This window comes from Lepus europaeus, chromosome 3, assembly GCF_033115175.1.
Source record: "Lepus europaeus isolate LE1 chromosome 3, mLepTim1.pri, whole genome shotgun sequence".
NCBI classification, from domain to species: domain Eukaryota; kingdom Metazoa; phylum Chordata; class Mammalia; order Lagomorpha; family Leporidae; genus Lepus; species Lepus europaeus.
Genome location: NC_084829.1, coordinates 52,350,500 through 52,373,851, shown reverse-complemented (window position 1 = coordinate 52,373,851; position 23,352 = coordinate 52,350,500). Strand labels below are relative to the sequence as shown.

Sequence of the window (23,352 nt, the reverse complement as noted above, 5' to 3'; positions counted from 1 at the left end):
ATAGAAGTCATAAACAAGCTGTCATTCACAATGCTTTAAAGAAGAAGAAGAAGAAAAGACCTATAGCACTTTATGAATTAACCTGAACCTCTTCCCCCAAATAAGATTGGTAATCAGTCTCAGCCTTCTTGACATGCCACCAGTTTCAGTGACATTCTTGAATGTGTCTGAATGACATTTTTGTACTGCAACCAATTCAGTATCAGTCCTGCATGGAACTAGTTCCATTTTCTTTTTTAAACATTTTTATTGATTTATTTTTCATTTTCTTTGAAAGCAGAGACACAAAGATCTTCCACCTACTGATTTACTCCCAATATAGCCACAATGGCCAGGGCTGGACCATGACAATGCCAGGAACCGGTATCTCAAGCCGAGTCTCCCACACGCGTGGCAGGGACCTAAATACTTGAGCCATCATCTGCTGCCCCAGGATGGATTAGCAGGAAGTGGGATCAGAAGTGGAGGATTTAAATCGCACTCCAATATGCGATGTGGGCAACCTATGAAACAACTTTAACCACTGTGCCAAATACCCACCCCACTAATTCTAATTTCTAGCAACTCAAGGGAATAGTATCAATGCCCTTATCTTAAAGTACAGGAGTAGAAAAGATAAAATGGGTTTTCTAGAATGAATTTACCATCGAGAATATAAATTTTATAATTCAAGAACCATTACACTACACCAGAGTCTTGACATTGTCCATTTTTCTTCCATATTTTATACAGCTTTATCAATTCTCTTTAGAATTAATCTGAGAAGAAAGTGATAAGATAGTTTTCACCAACAAAAAGTTTCATTTCTCACAAAATTATGATCTACAGGCAATATTTAATGAAACATTTACTTTATCTCCATCTTCAATCAGTTGAATTCCTGACTGTAGACATATTTCAAACCTCTTGGATAGTCTCTTGGACTCAAAAGAGTAGTGCTGGGGTAGCATATAGTGCAGTTGGTTAGGCAACCATTTGGGATACCCACATCCCATATCAGAGTGCCAGTTTGATCTCCAGCTACTCGGTTTGTTACCCATTTTCTTGCTAATGTGTCTGGGAGGTAGCAGATGATAGTTCAAATACTTGAGGGCCTGCCATCTATGTGGGCAACCCAGATGGAGTTATAGACTCCTAGATTCAGCCTGGCCCAGCCCTGGCTGTTTTGAGTATTTATAGAGTAAACCAGTAGAAGGAAGATTCTCTCTCTCTCTCTCTCTCTCTCTCTCTCTCCCTCTCTCCCTCTCTCCCTCTCTCCCTCCTCCCTCTCCCTTTGTGTGTGTGTGGGGTGTGTGTGTGCATGATTCTGCCTTTAAAATAATGAGTAAAAATACATAAATATTTAAAAAGAGCAAGCATTAAGGACAGGAAAAATAGTTTCTTGTTAAATTATTTATTTATTTGAAAGGCAGTTACTGGGAGTATGGGGGGAGAGGATCTGTTGGTTCACTCCCCAATTGGCCACAATAATTGGGGCTGGGCTAGGCCGAAGCCAGGAGCTTCTTCCAGGTCTCCCATGGGGGTGCAGGGGCCTAAGCACTTGTGCCATCCTTCGCTGCTTTTCTGGGCACATTAGCAGGGAGCTGGATCAGAAGTGGAGCAGCCAGGTCTCAGAACCCGTGCCCGTAAGGGATGCTGGTGTTGCAGGCAGAGGCTTAAGCTACTGCACCACAGCACTGGCCCCACAAATATAGTTTTAAGATATTGATGAAAAGCACCAAATTCTCTTATGAGAGTACATTTTCTTCTTCTTTTCTCTTTCTAATCTTGGATTACAACACACTAGAAGGCTAAATGCCATCACCTCTGCTGCTAGCTGTGTTGCAAGATGAAGAAAAATAAGTCCAGGAGGTGTCTGGCCTTGTGGTTAAACTGCTGGTTAGGATACCTGCACCCCACAACTGAGTACTTGGGTTCAGTTCCCAGCTCCAGCCCCTGACTCCAGTTTCCTGCTAATGTGGACCCTGGGAAGTAGCAATGTTGGGTCAAATAGTTGGGTCTCTGCCACACACATGTGAGATCTAGATTAAGTCCCTGGCTCCTGGCTTTGGCCTAGTACAATCTCTGGCAGTTGTGTGCATTTGGGGAGTGAATCAGTAGCTGCCTCTCCTTTCAAATAAATAAGATTTTAAAAATCTTGATGTCAGCTACTGCTTCTATTGTAATTTAACATTCATCAACTTTATCATTACTTTACTCATTCAACAACTACTGCTCTGATACAGTATTGAATTCTTCTCACATAGGAAAATAGGGATAGCTTATTGTCAACTAGTTGGTTTGGAAGTTTGTTATGCACTCCTAGACATGCCAAGAAAAGTCTGCCTTAAGCCTCTAGCTTAACCAACCTGCATATTCAACTCAGCTGACTTAATGCAGAGAACAGTTTCCCCACTTTGGGGAAGGTGTTTTTGATTATCATGTAGGACACAACATAAAGTGTAATTCTTCCATTCTAAGCTTCTGAGAAGTAGGGAATTAAGAATTAACCGTGCTCTCATATTTACACATGGCCAGAGCCTGGTTATTTTAGCTCTGTGCACAAGCATTAGAAAGCCTTTTTTTTTTTTTTTTTTTTTTTTCAGGCAGAGTGGACAGTGAGAGAGAGAGACAGAAAGAAAGGTCTTCCTTTCATTGGTTCACCCCATCCCTCAGTGGCCGGCGCACTGTGCTGATCTGAAGCCAGGAACCAGGTGCTTCTCCTGGTCTCCCATGCGAGTGCAGGGCCCAAGAACCTGGGCCATCCTCCACTGCCTTCCCGGGCCACAGCAGAGAGCTGGCCTGGAAGAGGGGCAACCGGGACAGAATCCGGTGCCCCGAGCGGGACTAGAACCAGGTGTGCTGGCGCTGCAGGCAGAGGATTAGCCTGTTGAGCCACAGCGCCGGCCTAGAAAGCCAAAATTACTTTCTTTACCAATCTTTGGTGAAAGTGTTATGTCTAACACTTACCTCCAAACTGTAACCTCCATAAAGCAGGGAATGATGGAATGATTTTTGCTCATCATTCCATCCCTAGTGTTTAGCATAGTCCCTGGTGCTTTGTAGGTCCTTAATATTTGATGAATGAATGAATGAATGAACGAACAATGTAACCTTTGATTCCCAAACTGCTGGTAAGCTCATCATGATCTCAGCCATAACGGTAAGTGTTCAGTTTCTTTCTCAGGCAGGACTACCCCAGTCACCCATGAATTTCAGCAGCATACACCATTTGGTATGACAAATAGCTCAGACAAGTTTTAATAAGTCTGCAAAACCAAGGGTTTCACTCTCAATTATTAGGGGACAGAGGATTCCAGCCACAGAAACAAGGAAAGCTGAGTGAAAGCTACAGGTACTAGAGCTACTTTTCATCTACTTAAACTGTCCCTGCTGACAGGAGTCTAGAAGCTAGAGAAATGCCAACCAACTAGCATTAGGGCAATAAAGAACACAAACTAAGAATTTTATTTGAACACACCTCTGACTCCTTGGGCAAGTCACAGCCTCTCCGCACCTTAAGTTTCTGCATTTGTGAAAGGGAATTCATAACAGGACCTACGTTACAGGGTTGTTCTGGGAATTAAATGAGGTAATACAGTTATATTTCTTGACACAGCAATAATGCTGATTTGTACGTTGCTCAATATAAATGATTTTTACATTGCTAGACCCAGTCTCAGACTCCATTTGCACTCCCATCCTGCTTAAGATCTGTCTGTTAGGGTGAGCTGATTTTCATGTGACTCCAGAGTGAGCAAAAAGTGAGCATGGGCTTTCCCCTCCTAGATGGCAAGGTAACCCTAGGCAGAGAAAAAGCTGGAGTAGATTTATAGTATTTTGTTAAACATGAGGAGACCCCCTAAAGAGTTCTTTGTTTGAGTAAGAGGGGCTGAAGAAAAGCAGAAACTCCCAGACTTCCTTGTCAACTCGCACTACGGAGGGAGCTCTGACCACGTGTAGACAGGGATCTAGGAAGGACCTTCGAAAGCCTGAGCTACAAGCTCAGGGGCTCCCTGCCTGGCTATCTTCTCCTTCCAAGTTGTGCTGTCCTCACAACTCACTTTCCCACGACACAAGGGAAGTCTGCTTGCTTGGAACGCTTTCCTAGCTACATTTAGCTGTCTGGCAGAACCAAGGCCAAGATGCAGGCAAAACTGTAGATGTTGAAGGTTCTAAGTCTAAGCGCTTCTCCAAGCCATGGGCACATGGATAGGATCAAGAAACCTAGATTCTGGGCAGGTGTTTGGCCTAGTGGTTGGGATGCTAGTTGGGATACCTAAGTTCCATATTGGAGTACCTGGATTCATGTCCTGACCCCACTCCTGACTCTAGCTTCCCACTAATGCACACTCTGGGAAGCAGCAGGTGACGGTTCAAATAATTTTTCCCTGTTACCCACGTAGGAGACCTGGACTGAGTTCTAAGATCCTGGGCATTTGTGGAGTGGACCAGCAGATGGGAGCTGTCTTCCTGCTTCTCAAATAAATTAAAATAAATAAAAATCTTAAACTTAAAAACTGGATTCTTTCTGTGCAGAATAGGTTAAAAAAAAAAAAACAAAGCTGTGTATGTTTGAAGTACAGTCCCTAGATTTTGACCCATATCTACTAGCAGTCATAACACTAAGTGTTATCATTTACTGGGTACCTGCTGTGTGCTAGGTGCTTCATATCTGCCGTCTCGTTTAATTCTAAAATCTCTCCTCAGAAATGTATTTTATGGATGCTCAGGTTAAGTAATCACTCAGGGGTGGTGCAGTTAATATCTGGTGGTGCTAGGATGCTAGTGTGAGTTTAGCCTCATTCCATTGCCCATGTTCAGAACTAGGTTTGTTAACACCTATGATATGTTGGAACAGACATCTTTTTTTTCTTTTTTTTTTTTTGTCCTGTGAGGGGCTGTTCTGTGTATTATAGGTCACTTAGCAGCATCTCTGGCCTCTACCCATTAGATCCCAGTAATGTCACTCCCTCCTCCAGTTATGAAAATCGTAATTTTAAAGATTTATTTATTTATTTGAGAAGCAGAGAGAGAGAAAGAGAGAGATCATCCTTCCTCTGGCTTACTTGCCAAAAGCCTGCAACAGCCAGGACTGGGCCGGGCCAAAGCCAGGAATCAGGAACTCCATCCAGGTCTCCCACATGGGTGGCAGGGACCCAAATACTTCGGCCATTACCTGCTGCTTCCCCAGGTGCATTAACAGGAAGCTGGATCAGAAACAGAGCAGCTGGGACTTGAACCGGTACCCCAATACAGAATGCCAGCATGGCCAACAGTGGTTTAATCTATTGTGCCACGATACCATCCCCCAGTTATGGCAATCAAAAATGTGTTCAGACATTATCAAAAGCTTCCTGGTGGGGAGCAAATCAACTCCCTCTCTCCATTAACTAAGCCACCATGTAAACTATTATTTCCCAAGACTTTACAATATAAACCAGTACTAGAAGAAAGGGGAAGAACCTAACTCAACACTGAAAGCATGGTATAACATTAATACCACTCTCCCTCAGCTATGAATCACTTTACAACACAATTAAGTACTTTTATAGCCTTTACCTCTTTTCATGGCATTTGAGTTCTAATCCTGAGTTAGTTCACATCAAAAATAGAGATGTGATTAACAGCTCTACCCAAGAAAATGGGGGAGAAGGATACGTAATGAAATCCTCAGTTCCATGAGCCTTTAGGAGAAGAAACTTTACTAATACATACTCATAAAACAGTACATTATGTGAACTTCTGGAGGGCAAAGCCTGTGTCTTGGGACACTATCTCCAACACTCGCTATCCTAATACACAGAATTCTCATGAAATGGTAAGCATTTCATGAAACACTACCTGATCATACAATTCCTAATTATTAGATTAAAATTATTTCCCCATTTTTCTAATTTATATGCACTGAATAATATGCATAATTTTGAAAGAATTAATATCTATATTTACAAAATAGCTTAGAACTCAGTATTGGGCTATTTTTCCTTACTGTTTAAAAACCAAAACACAGCAAAACTCACGTTTTAACTGAAAGGAATGTTTACCAGAATCATCCCTTTCAATATGTGCCAAGAGAACTGTATCATTTTGTTAGAATAATATTTTCACTGCGTCAAGAGAAAAAAAGAGGAAAGTCTTTCAACTCTTTTTTTCTTCAGATTTTCACTACTAAACCAGACTATTATATCCAATGCACAGTCATAACAGGATTGTTCGGTTTTTTAAAAATCTGAATTCAAAATAAAGTAACTATCCATGGTTGTTTTTAAGGTCACCTTTTAAAAACCCTCAAAAGGCCAAGAGGGCAAAACAAAATGTTCTTGTTCAGAAATTCAGTTGCAAAGCCCAGCTGAAGAGGATATCATTACCTGAAAAATTACGAATTTGTACATGGCCTCAAACAAATTTTAACACAAACTACCAATTACTAACAGAAACAGCTAAGCTCTATTGAGTACTCATTATGCTTGGGGCATGAACTTAATGTTGGACACCTATAAATGTTATTTAATTTTCATCACAGCTCCTGAAGGCCATTTGTATCTTTATTTGCAGGTGAAAAAAACTGAAGCTGAAAGAGGGGGAAACAACTTGCCCAAGACCACAATGAGATTAAAACTAAAACTATGCAGTCTTATCTGTGGTGGGAGCTACATTGAGACACCATCCTAGGTTCCAGCACCCTCCCCCATTGCTGGAAGCCAGGTGACCACAAGGCCCAACCATAGGTGTCAGCTCCACCCCCACTCTAATGGGATTTGCTGCTCCTACTTCCCTGCTCCCCCCGCCCCCTCTAGAGGTTTAACAGGAGCTGTTCCTGAACAGTGGCTCTCTCTGTCTTGTGCTCTCTTATACCCTCTTGCCCTCCCCCCACCCCACCCATCGGCCTTTCCCAACCCACAATAAACCTTTCCTCTAAAAAAATAAAGACTAAAGCCATGGCTGTATGAAGCTTTCCACTGTATGAGTGTAACATGGAAGTTTTAAAAATGGATAAGTTCTGTTAATTTTTCACACTGTGTGCGCAGGAACCCCAAAGTTCAAATGGATTTTCAAAAAGCATTCTCTTCCCCTTCCCTCTACATCCCCTTCCCTTTTACATCAACGCTCAAGCACCAGTCATCACCTGCATTTGGGGGTAGCTTTCTGGGTTCCTTTTATATGTGAAAACCAGTCTGTTGTTTGTGTTTGTCTTGCTTTTCGGAAAAGTTCACAGTGGTGGACACTGCCTAATAAAGCTTTATCAGGAAAGGGAAAGAAAGGCTGGTTTTCTCCAGCCCAGGACGCCACAAGGTATGACAACAAAGTGCTGGGATCAATTATTTTGCACATATCCCAGACATAAACCCTCAAATGACAGCATACTTTCATTAATTACTATCCAATCCTGAATGCACACATTCCTCTATTGGATGCCCCTTTAGAACTGCCAGACTGATTGGGTCTTCTTTTCTGACATCCCAGCACTAGGCTTTCTGGGTGTTTCAGGTGTTTCAGACTTTGCTGCTCTGTGAACTTCCCTCACCACAGGAGCACTCAGGAGGATGCTGGGAATCCATGGAAGCTGGAAAGTGGTTGGCGTTGTATTCACTGAATGTCCCACGAGCTGAAGCAAGTGAAATGGCAATGCCAAGGAAAATTGCAGGGAAGAAATCTGTGAAGATTTGTAAACTGGAAGGTGTATTTGCAACAATTACTACAAAGATATAGTATAATAAATATATAGTCCCAGGACCCACTAAATATTTCCAAGTCCAAAGAAAATGAACAGACCTCCAGTGTTTTTGTCATTTGAAGATCTGGTTGTGGAACTTACCCAGGAGGAATGGCAGATCATGGACAATGTACAGAAAACCCTTTACAGGGATGTGATGCTTGAGACCTGCAACAACCTGCTGTTTGTGGATTACTGCATTTCCAAACCTGATGTGATCCTCAAGTTGGATCAAGGAACAAGTGCCATGGACTTTGGGAAAACCCCTAAACCGATATTTTTCAGTTGTCCACAGAAAGTATACAGTGTTTGGAACCACAGAGAAAAGTCAAGAGATAAGCTTCAGGAAGCCTGATGAAAGGCCAGCTGGGGAGAAACACACTGACCCTGAGGTACACGTGGACTCACTTCAATGCTGGGAAGATTTTAGTCAGCATAACAAGATTCACACAGTGCAGCAGGTTGTTAAATACAGGGGAAAAGGATAGTCCTTCGACAGGAAGAGCATATACTTTACATGTGAGAAAATTTGTATCAGGGATGCTTGCAACACGTCAACTATCATTATTGGAAAAACAACTCAGGATGAAAAAAAAAAAAACTTTTCTTAGAAATACCTATTTCATAGTGAAACAGTGACTTGATCAGCCCTTGTCCTGACTGTTGGTGTACAATTTAATACTTTATCCCTTTTAGTATTTTTTTTTTGTTCTAGTTAATACTATTGGTTGAACTCTGTAATTAACACACAATTATTCTTAGGTGTTTAAATTTAACTGAAAAGTGATCCCTGTTAAATATAAGAGTGGGAATAAGAGAGTGAGGAGATGTACAATTTGGGACATGCTCAAGCTGACTTGCCCCAAATGATGGAGTTAGAAATGTGCCAGGGGATTCCAATACAATCCCATCAAGGTGGCATGTACCAATGCCATCTCACTAGTCCAAGTGATCAGTTTCAGTTCACAATTGATCATACTGATAGGTCTAAGAGTCAAAGGAATCACATAAACAAGACTAGTGTCTGCTAATACTAACTGATAGAATAAAAAAGGGAGAGAAGGATCCAACATGAGAAGCGGGATACACAGCAGACTCCTAGAATGGCAGATGTCCTAAACAGCACTCTGGCCTCAGAATCAGCCCTTAAGGCATTCAGATCTGGCTGAAGAGCCCATGAGAGTATTTCAGGCTTGGAAAGCCAAGATGCTCTGGCAAAAAAAAAAAAAAAAAAGGACCTAAATGAAAGATCCCTGCGAGTGAGATCCCAGTAGAAAGAATGGGCCATCAAGGAAGGAGGTACCTTCCTCTGAAGGGAGGAAAGAAATTCCACTTTAACTATGACCTTGTCAAAATAAGATCGAAGTCGGCGAACTCAAAAGGCTTCCATAGCCTTGGCAACTCATGACTAGAGCCTAGGGAGATTACTGACGCCATAACAAGAGTGTCAAATTGTTAAGTCAGCAACAGGAGTCGCTGTGTACTTACTCCTCATGTAGGATCTCTGTCCTTAATGTGTTGTCTGATGTGAATTTATGCTATAACTAGTACTGAAACAGTATTTTACACTTTATGTTCTGTGTGGGTGTAAACTGATGAAATCTTTACTTAGCATATACTAAATTGATCTTCTGTATAAAAGATAATTGAAAATGAATCTTGACGTGAATGGAATGGGAGAGGGAGCGGGAGATGGGAGGGGCACGAGTGGGAGGGAAATTATGGGGGGGGGAAGCCATTGTAATCCATAAACTGTACTTTGGAAATTTATATTTACTAAATAAAAGTTAAAAAAAAAAAAAAAGAACTTCCAGACTTTCAATGGCATTGTCATTACTTTAACAGGCATACTTGAGTCTCCTCCTTAGAAGGTCAAGTTGGACCCATGTGGTTTTTGGCTCTTTCGCAGCTGAGGAAGGTCTGTTATCACTGCTGGAGTCGGTCAGTGTGCTGCAAACCACAAAGCAGGGGCTCCAGTTGTTCTCGGCATCTCCAGAACTACTACACAGCCTGCCAAGAGGAGGCTTCTGAAGGGGCGAGATACTCATTTGAGTGGATAAATCCTGGCATATTTATTTTAACATTTGTATAAAGCACTGGCAACATCAACTACCTTTATGTCCAAGTGAATGAATATGCTGCTGCAATCATGATAATGCAGATTTTGGTGGTAGGTTCTGCCCACTCAATAAGGTACATACATCCTTAATGAGAAAAGCTTGTCCTGAAATGATACTTGTAAAATGAAAAAAAAAAAAAATCACTGTATTAGCTTACATTTATAATTGAAGAGATTTCCTGGGGCTGGTGCTGTGGCGCAGTGGGTTAAAGCCCTGGCCAGAAGCACCGGCATCCCATATAGGTGCAGGTTCTAGTCCCGGCTGCTCCTCTTCCGATCCAGCTCTCTGCTATGGCCTGGGAAAGCTAGAAGACGACCTAAATCCTTGGGCCCCTGCACCTGCGAGGGAGAACCTGGAAGAAGCTCCTGGCTCCTGGCTCCTGGCTTCGGATCGGCGCAGCTCTGGCCGTTGTGGCCATCTGGGGAGTGAACCAGCGGATGCAAGACCTCTCTCTCTGTCTCTACCCCTCTCTGTAACTCTGTCATTCAAATAAATAAAATAATAAATAAATCTTTGAAAAAAGAGAGAGATTTCCTTCTCATGAAGGGAGGATTAAAAAAAAAAAAAACCAGATGCAAGCTGCTGAAACAGTCCTTGGTCCTCCCAGGAAGTTCAAATCTCAGTGCTAGAAGATGGACCTGTACGCAGAGTCCAGAAGGTAAGGGTGGGGTGGCATTCTATCCTCAACCCCTAAGGTGTCTTCCAGGGGAGAAATCCACTTAATAAGATTCCCATGGCCTGGGCCTTCCAAATAACTAACTGATTATTATGCATTCTGAACAATATATGATGAGTTAATACAAGATAGTCAAACAGACAAACAGACCAAGATAGCCAAACAACAGAAGTAAATGCAAAACAAACAAAAACACCCAGATCATGCTCTGATCATTTGTTTGTTTTTAGATACAAACTTGGATACCCAGCTACTGAGGCTCTATTCAGTCTGACTCCCTCCAGCTGCCTTGGTCAAGTGTATGGTAGCTTGGGGATGATCTTAACAGGTGAGTCAAGGTCAGTCCACCTTCCATGCAGGTAGCTTGCTATTAACTCCAGGAAAGGGAGCCTTCACTGACACAGTCTCAGACTGTGCAATACTCAACTGTGGAATGCAGTGTGCTTGTGTGCATTTTTGGTCCCTGTATGTGTTGTCAATTTTCCTCAGTTTTTACTCGGCCTCCCACAGAGTATAGCAGCAGCATGCAGTATAGTGGATCTAAAAATTACACAGGGACAGGCGTTTGACACAGGCGGTGCCTCAGGGGACGTCCCATCCCATGTAGGATCCTGAGTTCCAGTTCTGGCACCGCTCCTGATAATGGCTTCCTATGAGTGTGCACCCTGCAGCAGGTGATTGGGTCCCTGGATTGGGAGACCTGGATTGAATTCTGGCTCCAGGACATTTCAGGAGTGAATTAGCAGATGTTATGTCTCTTTGTCTATCTCTGTCTCTCAAATAAGATAAATAAAAAAATTTTTAAAATAACAAAAATAAAAATAGCGCACAGGTATTATATGATCATGCCTAAGGCACACAGAAGTAGACCAATTCCTGTGTATGAGAAATCTCCCCCCACAACTATTCATTTTAGCTAAAGCCTTACTCATCTTGGGTCCCTAGGCAAAATCACTTCTAATCCAGTTCAGAAACAAGGAGCGACACAGGGCAAGACAAAGGCCCGCGGGGCTCCTGCTTGGGGGGGGGGGGGGTGCCTGGAGCGTCTGTAGCTACTCTAGAAGCTAGGGTGCCCCTGCTGCCTCTAGGTCCTCATGCTGGGTCGCCGAGATGCACCCCTACTCCAGGTTCCCAATACTCCCGCCGCTCGCTGAATTCAGGGTCTGCACCTGCCCGTCTGGGGTTGCCCAGTCTTGCTCTCATAGGTGTCTCGCACAGGGTCCTCTGTCCCTTTCCACCAAAGGAGCTGCATTCTCAAGGCCGAGAAGTTCCCTGCGTCTCTGTCCACCTGCCACTTCCGACTGTAGCCGCTGCGTTCACCCGTCTCCAACTTCCCCTCCTTCCTACCCCACTGTTCGGTAACAACTCCGCTCCCAGAGCCCACCCTCTCAGAGTAGCTCTCTCCATCTCTCTCGGAAGAAGTCGCAAGCCTCGCCTCACCCTACTCTTCCGGGGTTCCCCTCCCTCGGGCTCCCCCTCCGCCCCGGGCTTCCTCTCGGGTTCCCTTCTCCGCCCTGCGGAGGGCGCCCCAAGAATGCGGTCAGGAGCCCCTCCTGCACCGCTCGCAACCCTCACACCGCGGTCCTGATCCTTCCGCCGTCCGAGCTCAGGCGCCCCAAGCATCGCGGTCCCGATGCCCACCCCAGCTCTCCAGGCTCGGGCGCTGGGGCTCCCCAGCATCGCGGTCCCGACACACACACACACACACACACACCAGCCCTTCAGGGCTCCAGGGCTTTCTAACATCACGGTCCTGACCCGCCGTCTTGCCTTCAGGTTCCGCTACAGAGACTCCCCAACATTGAGGCCACAAACCCCCGCCCCCTCCTCGGGCTCGGGTTCCCCAATACTGCAATTCTGGACTGTCCCCAGGCAGGCTCGGCTTCCGGAGCTCCCCAGCATTCACGATCTTGCCATGCCCCTCTCCCGAACTCGGGCCCCGGGGCGCCCCAACCCCACGGTCCTGATCCCCAGCCCGACGCATTCCGCCCTCCTGCGGCGAGACTCACCCGCAGGGGCGGCGGCCGAGTCCGTGCACGCACCCAGCCGACCTCGCCGCACTCCCAGCACCGGCTGCCGGCTGCAAGCCTCCTGCCGGTCGCTGTGGCCGCAGCGGGCTCCGCACGGGGGAGCGGCCGGGAGGAGGGGACCGCTGGGGGCGGGGGACGCCTGACTCCGCCCCTTCCCGGCCGGGGGCGGGATGCGCAAACCCGCGCACATCGAGGCCGCGCTGGCCGCCGCAGCCGCTGATGCGGATTCCTTCTACACGGGGCCCAACACCTCGCGGCCCCTTCCTCAGCTGCAAACACCTGGCAGTGGTGAGGAAAGAACCCACCCTAGGGGTCCATTTCCAGGTCCCTCGGAAGGGGGAAATAAAATTTCACGTGCGCCCTCAGGACATTCAAATCACCCTCGCGGGAACACTCGGGATGATGACCCGCGTGTAGTCATGTAATACTCCAAGATCCTTGCACGCACATTTTCCCATTCCTAGGATACACCTGTACGAGACTCATACCTCTCCCATGTCTTTGCATCCCGCAAACAACACGGCTTACCGAAGGATCCCGCCTGTTTTGCCTGCTAGCTCCACTTGGGGGGTGTCCCCAAATAATCAGTCTCAAGCCCTGTTATTCAGAGGAAAATCTCCTTTGACAAGGGGACAGTGGGGAGATATAGTTCCCTAAAGAAACTGCCTCCCCAGAAACAGTCTGTCCGGTTTTTACAGTAGGGTTAGGGAAGCATCCAGGACGTAGAAAAGGCGGCGCAGGAGCGTCCTTGCTGCTTGCAATATACATCCAGGGCATGGAAGGGCCCTTCCTGCCCAAGCTACATATATCATTCCGATAGATGCTCAGACTGGTCCCTTGCAACCATGGTGGGCTGGCCCCATCTGACTACAGTGTGGTAGGATAAGCTTTCCTGGAACATCCTCTGAAAAACAGGCTCAAGCCCCAAGTGTTCCAGATTCTCTGCCCTTGTTCCTGTGCCTAATTGCTACTAGGATGTATACCCCTGTATCATCAATCCACAGCACTCTGGTAGGCCCTGGCAACAGTGACCCAACTTGCTCCCACCCATAATGCTTTCTTGTATTTTACCATGAGAAACAGACCCTCAAGATATAGGACCATCGATAAACAAAGACAAAGGCATCAGATCCTCGGAAGATGGCCTGCACCTCCCGTGAGAGGTCTATCTACTTCATTTCGGTACTCTTCTGAGTCAGGCCTAATTTTGCTCCATTAATTCCCAGCCATGGTCCCTTGTACACCCCCGTTTCAGTGGCAGGTCTAACCGCATCTCTCGTTCGCACGATGTTTTCTCTTTTCAAAATGTTTTGGAATACATTACTTTGTTTATGCTCAGCAGAACATCATGAAGCAGAGAAAGTAGGTTATGTAGGGGAATCGCTTCAATTCCATAAATGAAGTGTGGAGACTCGGTGCAGTCACATGGCAGGTCCAAGGTAGATTCAGAACCAGGAAACCGTCCACCAGCCAGCCTGTCCTCAGAGCCTCTGCTCTTCCCCACACAATCTCACCAGCACACACAGATACTGGTGGGAAAGTCACAAGAGGCCTTGGGCAGCTTTGCCCAAAGACGTCAGGGAATTCTCCTGTATCCTCATAAATGTGAGCCCTCATTAGCATGCATTTATTTTTCAGTCCAGAGATCACAACTGTAGAAACAGTGAGGACTGAGAGCAGCTGAAAACTCCCCTCGTGTCCCACTCTGAGTCCTTCTAGAAATAAAAGCACAAATCCGCAAATCTGATGGTCCATGCCCCAGGCTCAATCCAACCGAAGGGAGCTGTCAGGTGAGAGCTGGTAAGCCTGGGACATGCATTGTGGATGGTCCTTGAGGTTTTTTCCTCCAAGGCTTATTACATGTGAAATGCACTTTAGTTTTACAAAGAAACTAACAAGATTCTTACTCCTTTTTCAATGTTAACTGTTCCTTTCTTTTCCTCTTTTATCAAAAGGGCATGTATGACCGTGCTCTGAGGTGTAATGTGTATTAGGCATTGTTATCTGTGCCCTGACTGGGTCTGTTTACAAGTAGCACTGTGTTCTCTCTGCTGACAGGAGGCCCTAGATAAGATTGGTGATTTCTCATCCTTCATGTTGGTCTCAAGTTAGCTTCTTCCATTTGTATTGCAAGCTGGGGCCTACTTCAGTTTCGGCAGTAAAAGTCATGTTTTGATGACTCTGGAAAAAGCATTCTATATCAGCTGGTGTGGCATAGCGCCCCTGGCATCCCATGCCAGAATGTTGGTTCAAGTGAGTCCTAGCTGCTCCATGCTATTTTTAAAAAAGATTTATTTATTTATTTGAAAGTCAGAGTTACACAGAGAGAGGAGAAGCAGAGAGAGAGAGAAGTCTTCCGTCCGATGGTTCATTCCCCAGATGGCTGCAATGGCCGGAGCCACACCGATCCGAAACCAGGAGCCAGGAGCTTCTTCCAGGTCTCTCACACGGGTGCAGGGGCCCAAGGACTTGGGCCATCTTCTACTGCTTTCCCAGGCCACAGCAGAGAGCTGGATTGGAAGAGGAGCAGCCGGGACTAGAACTGGTGCCCATATGGAATGCTGGCGCTTCAGGCCAGGACGTTAACCCACTGCACCACAGCGCCGGCCTCCCATGCTATCTTTTTTTTTAAAGATTTATTTATTTATGTGAAAGGCAGAGTCATAGAGGCAGAGAGAGAGAGAGAGAGAGAGAGAGAGAGAGAGAGAGAAAGAAATCTTCCATCCGCTAGTTCTCTCTCCAAATGGCCGCAGTGGCCGGAGCTGGGCTGATCTGAAGCTAGAAGCCTGGAGTTTCTTCCTGGTCTCCTACATGGGTGCAGGAGCCCAAGGACTTGAGCCATCCTTTACGCTTTTCCCAGGCCATAGCAAAGCGAGCTATTTTGGAAGTGGAGTAGCCAGGACTACAGGCAGAGGCCCCACCCGTTATGCTATGCCACAGTGCCAGCCCCCGGTTCTTTTTTTAAAAAAAGATTCATTTTGGCGTCAGCGCTCTGTCGTAGCAGGTAAAGCCGCCACCTGCAGTGCTGGCATCCCATATGGGTGCCAGTTCAAACCCTGGCTGCTCCATTTCCAATGCAGCTCTCCACTATGGCCTGGGAAAGCAGGTGAAGATGGCCCAAGTGCTTGGATCCCTGCACTGATGTGGGAGACCCAGAAGAAGCTCCTGACTCCTGGCTTCAAATCTGCCCAGCTCCTGCTGTTGTGGACATTTGGGGAGGATGGAAGTCTTCTCTCTCTGCCTCTGCCTCTCTGTAACTCTGCCTATTGAAGACATAAATTTTATTTGTGTCTTCAAAAGGCAGAGTTACAGAGAGAAAGAGAGCGAGAGAGAGAGAGAATTTCCATATGCTGGTTTACTCCACAAATGGCCACAAGCCAGGAGCTAAGAGCTTCTTCAGGGTCTCCCACCTGAGTGCAGGAGCTCAAGCAGTTAGATCAGCCTCCATTGCTCTCCCAGGTGCATTAGCAGGGAGTTGGATTGGAAATGGAGCAGCTGGGACTTGAACTGGCACCCATATGGGATGCTGGTGTTGCAGGTGGTAGCTTTACCTGTTACACCTCTGTTCTGATCCAGGTCCCTGCTACTGCTCCCTGCTACCTGAGAGACACAGATGGAGTTCCTGGCTCCTGGCTTCAGCCTGGCTTGGCCCTGGCTATTGTGATTATTTGGGGGAGTAAACCAACAGACGGAAGATCTGTCTCTCTCTCTCTCTCTCTCTCTCTGTCAATCTGCCTTTCAAATAAATATTTTTTTTCTAAAAAACCATCTTGGAGTGACTTTGCCATTTTAAAATTTTAAGAAATACCTGCTGAGTTCTTCATAAAGTCATTCAGTAAAAGGAAATGCACAATTTCCATCCATGTAATACTACCATAATAAAGCAACATTTAAAAAATATTTGAAAGACAGATCTCCCATCTTTTTGGCCCTTTGCCCAAATGCCCACAATGGCAGGGGCAGGTCTGGGCCAGGCTGAAGGTGGAAGTGGAGACCTCAATCCAAGCCTCAGTGTAGATAGCAAGGACTCAATCACTTGAGCCATCACCTGCTGCCCCTCAAAGTATGAACTAGCAGGAAACTGGATTCAGGAGCAGGTGTTGGGACTCAAACCCAGGCACTCCAATATGGGGCAGGAGCATCCTAACTAATGTCCTAACCACTAGACCAATACCTGCCCTTAGCAACAAAATGTTGATCTGATATTTTCCCAGAAAGCTGGAAGCAGGCAAGATCTTGAATGTGTAGTGTTTCCTCAGTAAGGAGAATGCTGAACTTCTGATTCAATCAACATTCTGTCAGACATCCTCTCCTTTTTTGATCGCCCTTGAAAGCCACATTTATGAGCAGTCTGCGAAAATGGGTGTAGAGTGCAGTTAAGGAGCTATTCTGTCCCAATCTCTAATGAAATAATTTGGTCTATTTTATGTTGTATACATACCACACTGACACTGTTTTTATAAAACTTCTACTTTGTGTTTACATAGCATCACTTTTCCAAGAAGCTCATAGTGCATGTGATGACATCATCTTACTAAACTTAATGAATTTATGTGAAGTAGCAAAAGAGTAGGAACTGTTAGCCTTATAGTAGCATGGAAAAATAGAAGCATGGCATAGTTAAAATCATTTGCCTGGAATATCCTCTAGTACTTCAAAAACTCTCAGGAGTGAGCACTGTGGCACAGCAGGTTAAGCCACTGCTTGGAATGCTTACATCCCACATGGGTTTGCCAGTTTGAGTCCTGACTGTTTCCCTTCTGATCGAGCTTCCTGGCAAATCCACCAGCGAGGCAGTAAATGATAGCCCAATTACTTGGGTACCTGCCACCCACATGGGAGACTTGGACGGAGTTCCTGGCTCCTGGCTTCAGTCTGGCCCAACCCTGGTTGTTGCAGGCTTTTGGGGGAAATGAATCAACTGGCAGATTATCTCTCTCTTCTCTGTTTCTCCCTCTGTCACTCAAGTCGTTTTTTAAAAAAGGTCGTGGAAAGGCCATTGTTGTGGCACAGTGGATTAAGCCTCCCCTTGAGATGCCAGCATCCTGTGTGTGTGCTGGTTTGAGTCCCAGCTGATTTGCTTCAGATAGCTGCTGCTAATGCACCTAGGAAAGCAGAGGAAGGTGGCCCCAGTGCTTAGTGCCCTGCCACCCATTTAGGAGACCTGGATGGAGTTCTAGGCTCCTGGCTCCAGACTGACCCAGACCCAGCTGACACAAACATGTGGAGAGTGAATCAGCAGATGGAAGACTGTCATTCTCATTCTGTCTCTCTCTCGTTCTCTCTTTCTGTAATTGCCTTTCAAATAAATAAATAAATCTTGAAAAAATATTTTTAAAAAGTTCATGGAAATACAAATTATGAAAAACGCATGAATTTAAAAAATTTTCCCCCAAATAAACTTACCTTTTAATTTCACTTTTCCCATAGACTTTTTTAACCTAACATCTTTTATTTAAGATATACAAACTTCATGCATTTAATATATACAAATTCAGGAACATAATGATTCTTCCCTCTCCACCCTCCCTCCTACCCACACTCCTGCCCTTCTTCCTCCTCCATCACCTATTCCCATTCCTATTTTTTACTAAGATTTATTTTCAATTAATTTTATGCACATAAGATTAACCTACACTAAGTAAAGAGTTCAACAAATAGTATGAAAAAAAACCTGTTCCTCAACAATCGAGACAAGGGCTGTTCAAAGTCATCACATCTTAAAGTATCAATTTCACTTCTGCAGATTACCTTTCAGGTACTCATCAGTTACCACAGATCAGGCAGAACATAAAGTATTTGTCTTTTTGGAACTGGCTTATTTCACTAAGTATAATGTTTTCCAGTTTCATCTATTTTGTTGCAAATGACAGTATTTCATTTTTTATCACTGTGTAGTATCCCATGGTGTACATATACCATAATTTCTTTATCCAGTCTTCAGTTGGTGGGCATCTGGCTTGATTCCACATTTTAGCTATTGCGAATTGAGCTACAATAAATACCCCATAGACTTTTCAAAGCATCTTCATACACACTGATTTACACATACAGGTCTTAAAAGATCTACAACACCTACTTATAAATACTCATATAATAAGTAGAATTGTTTAAAAGCTGTGGTTATGGCTTCCATATTATGGTAGGACTGAGGGCCATTAATGTCTTCAATATTTTGACAGAGAGAAGAGGCTCTTTTCATGGTGGTTGAAAGCATGGGCTTGGAAGTCACCACATCCTGAGTCTGAGACCCAGAGTCATCCCTTTGAGCCTTTGGTGAATGACTTCATCTTTCTGCGCTTCAAGATCCATGTCTGTAATATGGAAATAATAGCTCTTCCTACCATACCTGGTTATTGCTAGAATTAAGTAAAACGACTCTCTTAACACGTTTAGCATTGCACCTGCCACATAATAAGGGCTGGATAAATGTCAGTAAAAAGGCAGGGGCTGGATTTAAGTGATTTTTTACAGGATCTTTTTTCTAGCACTTCCTATCTGAGGAAAAGATATAAAGTGGACTGCCTCAGAATAATTTGGGGAAACTTGGAATATCTGTACTTTTTAATTCTAAAGTAAAATCTACCTTCTTGAAATTCAGTTATTAGGCAGCCACCCATACTTGGCTTTCCTGTTTAGACTCCTTGGCCAATTAGGGTGGGAAAGCAACCATACACTAATTTCACCAATTTCCAATACAGGATGCTGGAGAACTAAAGTTAAAAGTAAATGAGGGGTCTGCATTGTGGTGCAGCAGGTTAAGCCCCTGCTGTTGACTCTGGTGTTCTGTATTAAAGTGCTGGTTCAAGTACCAGTTGCTCTGCTTCTGATCCAGTTCTCTGCTAATGTGCCTGAAAAAGCAGCAGATGATAGCCAAGTGCTTGGGCTCTTGCCACCTACATGGCAGATCTGGATGGAATTCCTGGCTGCAGGCTTCTGCCTGGACCATTTCTGACTGTTGGAACCATTTGGAGAGTGAACCAGGGCATGGAATCTCTCTCTGTCTCTGTCTCTGTCTCTTTGTGTGTGTGTGTGTGTCACTCTGCCTTTCAAATAATCTTTAAAAAAAGAATAATTATTTTCTGATATTTATTGTCTATTTTATTTCATTTAATGCTAGAATGACAGACACTTGCTAAAGCAATTTGGTTTTTTATTTTCATTTTTATTCACTTATTTTATTTACTTGACAGGTACAGAGAGAGGAGGAGGAGACAGATCTTCCATTTGGTGACTCACTTCAAAATTGCCCACAATATTTAGGGCTGGGTCAGGTTGAAGCCAGGAATGGGGAACTCAATCTAGGTTTCCCATGTGCGTGGAAGGGACCCAACTATTTGAGCCTCTTGCCTCCCAGGGTGTGCATTAGCTGGAAGCTGGAATCGGGAGTCGAGCTGGAACTCAAACCCAGGTACTCTGACATGGGATGCAGGTGTCCCAGGTGATATCTAAACTGCTAGGTCAAACATCCACTCAGATAATTTTATTTCCATCTGGAGTTGTGCACTCTTTCCCACACCCCCCTTTTTAAAAAAGTAATAAGCAATTAATAATTCAATAAGCAAATCAACACATATAGACAAAGGAGAGAAGATGCAGAAACTGCTCTTGGGTGCTAAGTGTGGGCAGATTTGAGGTTGTGAGGCCTTGCACTTGATCTCCACTCTGATGTAACCAGGTCCTGGTTGAAGGTTTCACATAGCAAACTGTAAGGATGAATGATAAAACGACCAGCCAGGAATCTTCTCTATTATCAATAAAACAATTTGAACTCCTAAATTGCAATAACATTTGGGATGTGTTTTAATTTTCACACTTGTTCCTAAACAGACCTTTATGTAGAAAATACAGTATAATTAGATCATAGTAATTTGATGGCAAACAAAAATATGGATTTTAACCTATGAAGCCTTTCTTTATTTTTCAACAGACATTTGCAACAACCAGATAGTCTCAGTGCAAATGGCCGTGGTTGTGCCCATTTTTAAAGGTCCTAACAATTTTATTTCTTGCACTCACTTTGCTCCTGATTCTTAGTCATTATGTCCTGGGGAAAGGAGGCAAGTGGGCAATCCCTGAGCATTCAAAAAATCAGAGGACTTGAACTTCACACTGAAGCCAAAATTTTTGAGGAGTAAACATTTTTTCACTCTGCTTAGCTCCAATTCAATCTTGACTTTTTCCAAAAAGAAGAATTTGAAGGATAACTTCCCAGATTGAATAGTTAGAGAAAGAGGTGAGTGTATGGCACAGCAGGTTAAGCTCCACTATGGGATGCTGACATTCCTTATGAGCGCTGTCTTGAGTTGTGGCTGCTCCACTTCTGATCCAGCTCCCTGCTAATGTGTTTGGGTGAGCAGAGGAATATAGCCCAAGTGTTTGGGACACTGCCACCCATGACTTTGACCCATCCTGCTCTGGCTATTGTGGCCATCTGGGAGTGAACCAGAGGATGGAGAATTTCTCTCTCTCTCTCTCTCTCTCTCTCTCTCCCTCTCTCTCTCTCCCTCCCTCATCTATCTGAATCTCTTTCTCTATCTCTTTATCTCTCTGTAACTTTGCCTTTCAAAAACATAAATAGGTCTTAAAAATTAGTAAAGACAGAGAGCCATGTGAACTCACGTAGAATGGAAAACTGAGGCTTGAACCTCTGGACTTTGCCATAAACCTAGCTGGTGTGATATGGCTGCCCGGAAGTGCACAAAATCCCCATTACTCCTTTCAGTCTATCATCTATCATCCAAATTAAGCTAATGGCTAAAGGCACAGACCATGTTCTGTTGAACGGGAGGGAATCAGACTCCCTGGAAGAGACAGAGTTCTATCCACAGATCTTTATTTGAAGCCTGTCTCAGGGATACTTAGCTTGGCTCTTCAAAGAGAATGGAGAGGGCTGGCGCTGTGGCCCACTTGGCTAATCCTTTGCCTGAGGCGCCGGAACCCTGGGTTCTAGTCCTGGTTGGGGCGCCGGGTTCTAGCCCCGTTTGCTCCTCTTCCAGTCCAGCTCTCTGCTGTGGCCCAGGAGGGCAGTGGAGGATGGCCCAAGTGCATGGGTCCCTGCACCCGGCTCCTGGCTTCGGATTGGTGCAGTGCCGGCTGTGATGGCCATAAGGGGAGTGAACCAACGGAAGGAAGACCTTTCTCTCTGTGTCTCTCTCACTGTCTATAACTCTACCTGTCAAAAAAAAAAAAAAAAAAAAAAGGATGGAGAGATGAAAATGGCAATCTTGGACTAGACCAGCAACAATTGCATTATTCATGCTTGATTCTGGCTTGGTTTCAGGGTTTTGATGATTTAAAAAGGAAAAAAAAAATGTAACATCTGACCGACTAGTTTAATTCAGCTCATGTTTACCGTGTCTGTTTTCACTATAGGAGGGTAAGCTTCAGTTCTGTGGTCATGTGGAAGGCCTCTCAGAGTAGATAAGACCTCTGCTATACCACAGCCCAAACCTCAGGACAGGGTCAGAAAAATTAGTGTCTCTTGGGGACTTGGATGCTGGGTCAGGCTGAAAGTTTTGGGTTTGATCAAGGATGACTTTCTAATGATATGAGATATAGCATCTTGGGCTGACTCCTTTTGTGTAATTACACATCATCTTGTAATTTTTTTTCACTCCTTTGGCTTCTTCAGTAGACTGCAAGCTCCTACAGAGCAAGGTGTGTGTGCATAATATTCATTGTTATGTCCGTATGACACAGTGGTTCAAGTATAGCCAGTGGTACAGTAGATTAAGCCACACTTTGTGATGCTTGCATCCATATTGCTGTGCTGGTTCAAGTGCCTGCTTCTCTGCTTCCAATCCAGCTTCCTGCTAATGTACGTGGGAATGCAGCAAAGAAAGGTCCAAGTGGTTGGGCCTCTGCCAACTATGTGGGAGACCCAGATGGAGTTCCTGGCCTCTGGCTATAGCTTGGCCCAGTCCTGGCTATTGTGGCCATTTGGGTAGTGAACCAATAGATGGAAGATACCTCTCTCTTCTCTCAGTCTCTCTCTCCCTCCTTCCATGTCTCTATCATGTTTTCAAATGAATAAAGTAAATAAATTTTTTTTTAAATGCTGAATGTGTCTAATACTGTGAATACTTAACTCATTGGGAATTTGTGTTGGGGTCTATGACCATTTACTTGAGAGCACTAGAGGATGCTAGAATGATTTAGAAATGGGCTAAAAGAATGCCGACACTATGCCACAGTGAGTTAAACTGCCACCTGCAGTACCAGCATCCCTTATGAGCACTGGTTCAAGTCCTGGCTGCTGTACTTCCAAACCAGCTCCCTGATAATGTGTCTGGGGAGGCAGTGGAGGATGACCCAAGTACTTGAGCCCATGATACCTATGTGGAAAACTCAGATGGGGTCCCTGGCTTCTGGCTTGATCCGGCCCAGCTCTGGTCATTGCAGCCATTTGGGGAGTAAACCAGCAGATAGAAGATCTCTCTCTCTCTGTGTGTGTGTGTGTGTGTGTGTAAAATTCTGACTTTCAAATACAATGAAATAAATCTTAAAAAAAAAAAAGAAAAAATAGGCTCGAATAAGGGACTGTGCTCCAGGGATGAAAACAACAGGAACAAGAAAAAGCAGTGAAGGAGAAGTTGGCTTTGTCATCTGAGAGAGAAGGAAAAAGCATGGGCAGCAGTAATTATGAGTCCCCAGCGGGACGTGCTACAGTAATAGAGCACTCCATTTTTTAAAGTGTCAAATCGAATTAAATGGGAGGAAAATGAGTTGCAAGAATCTGGCCTACTGAAGGAGTTCCAACTACAGTAAAATCTCCTTCATTCTCCTTCCCAATTAAATTAGATTTCTCTGTTGCTCTTCATAGGAGAC

At 44.6% G+C, this 23,352-nt stretch overlaps 1 protein-coding gene across 8 annotated transcripts in view; it reads right to left on the bottom strand.

The window, feature by feature from the left end:
* Window positions 1-23,352, bottom strand: part of PAQR8 (progestin and adipoQ receptor family member 8) — a 150,809-nt gene that overhangs the window by 37,983 nt on the left and 89,474 nt on the right. Inside the window, exon 1 of one of the 8 annotated variants that reach the window (XM_062186260.1) lies at window positions 12,502-12,553. The exons of the other annotated variants lie outside the window; for them this stretch is intronic. The gene's annotated coding sequence lies outside the window, so the exon portion shown is untranslated. Of the gene's footprint in view, window positions 1-12,501; window positions 12,554-23,352 lie in introns of those variants that run through there. 8 annotated transcript variants of the gene reach the window in all.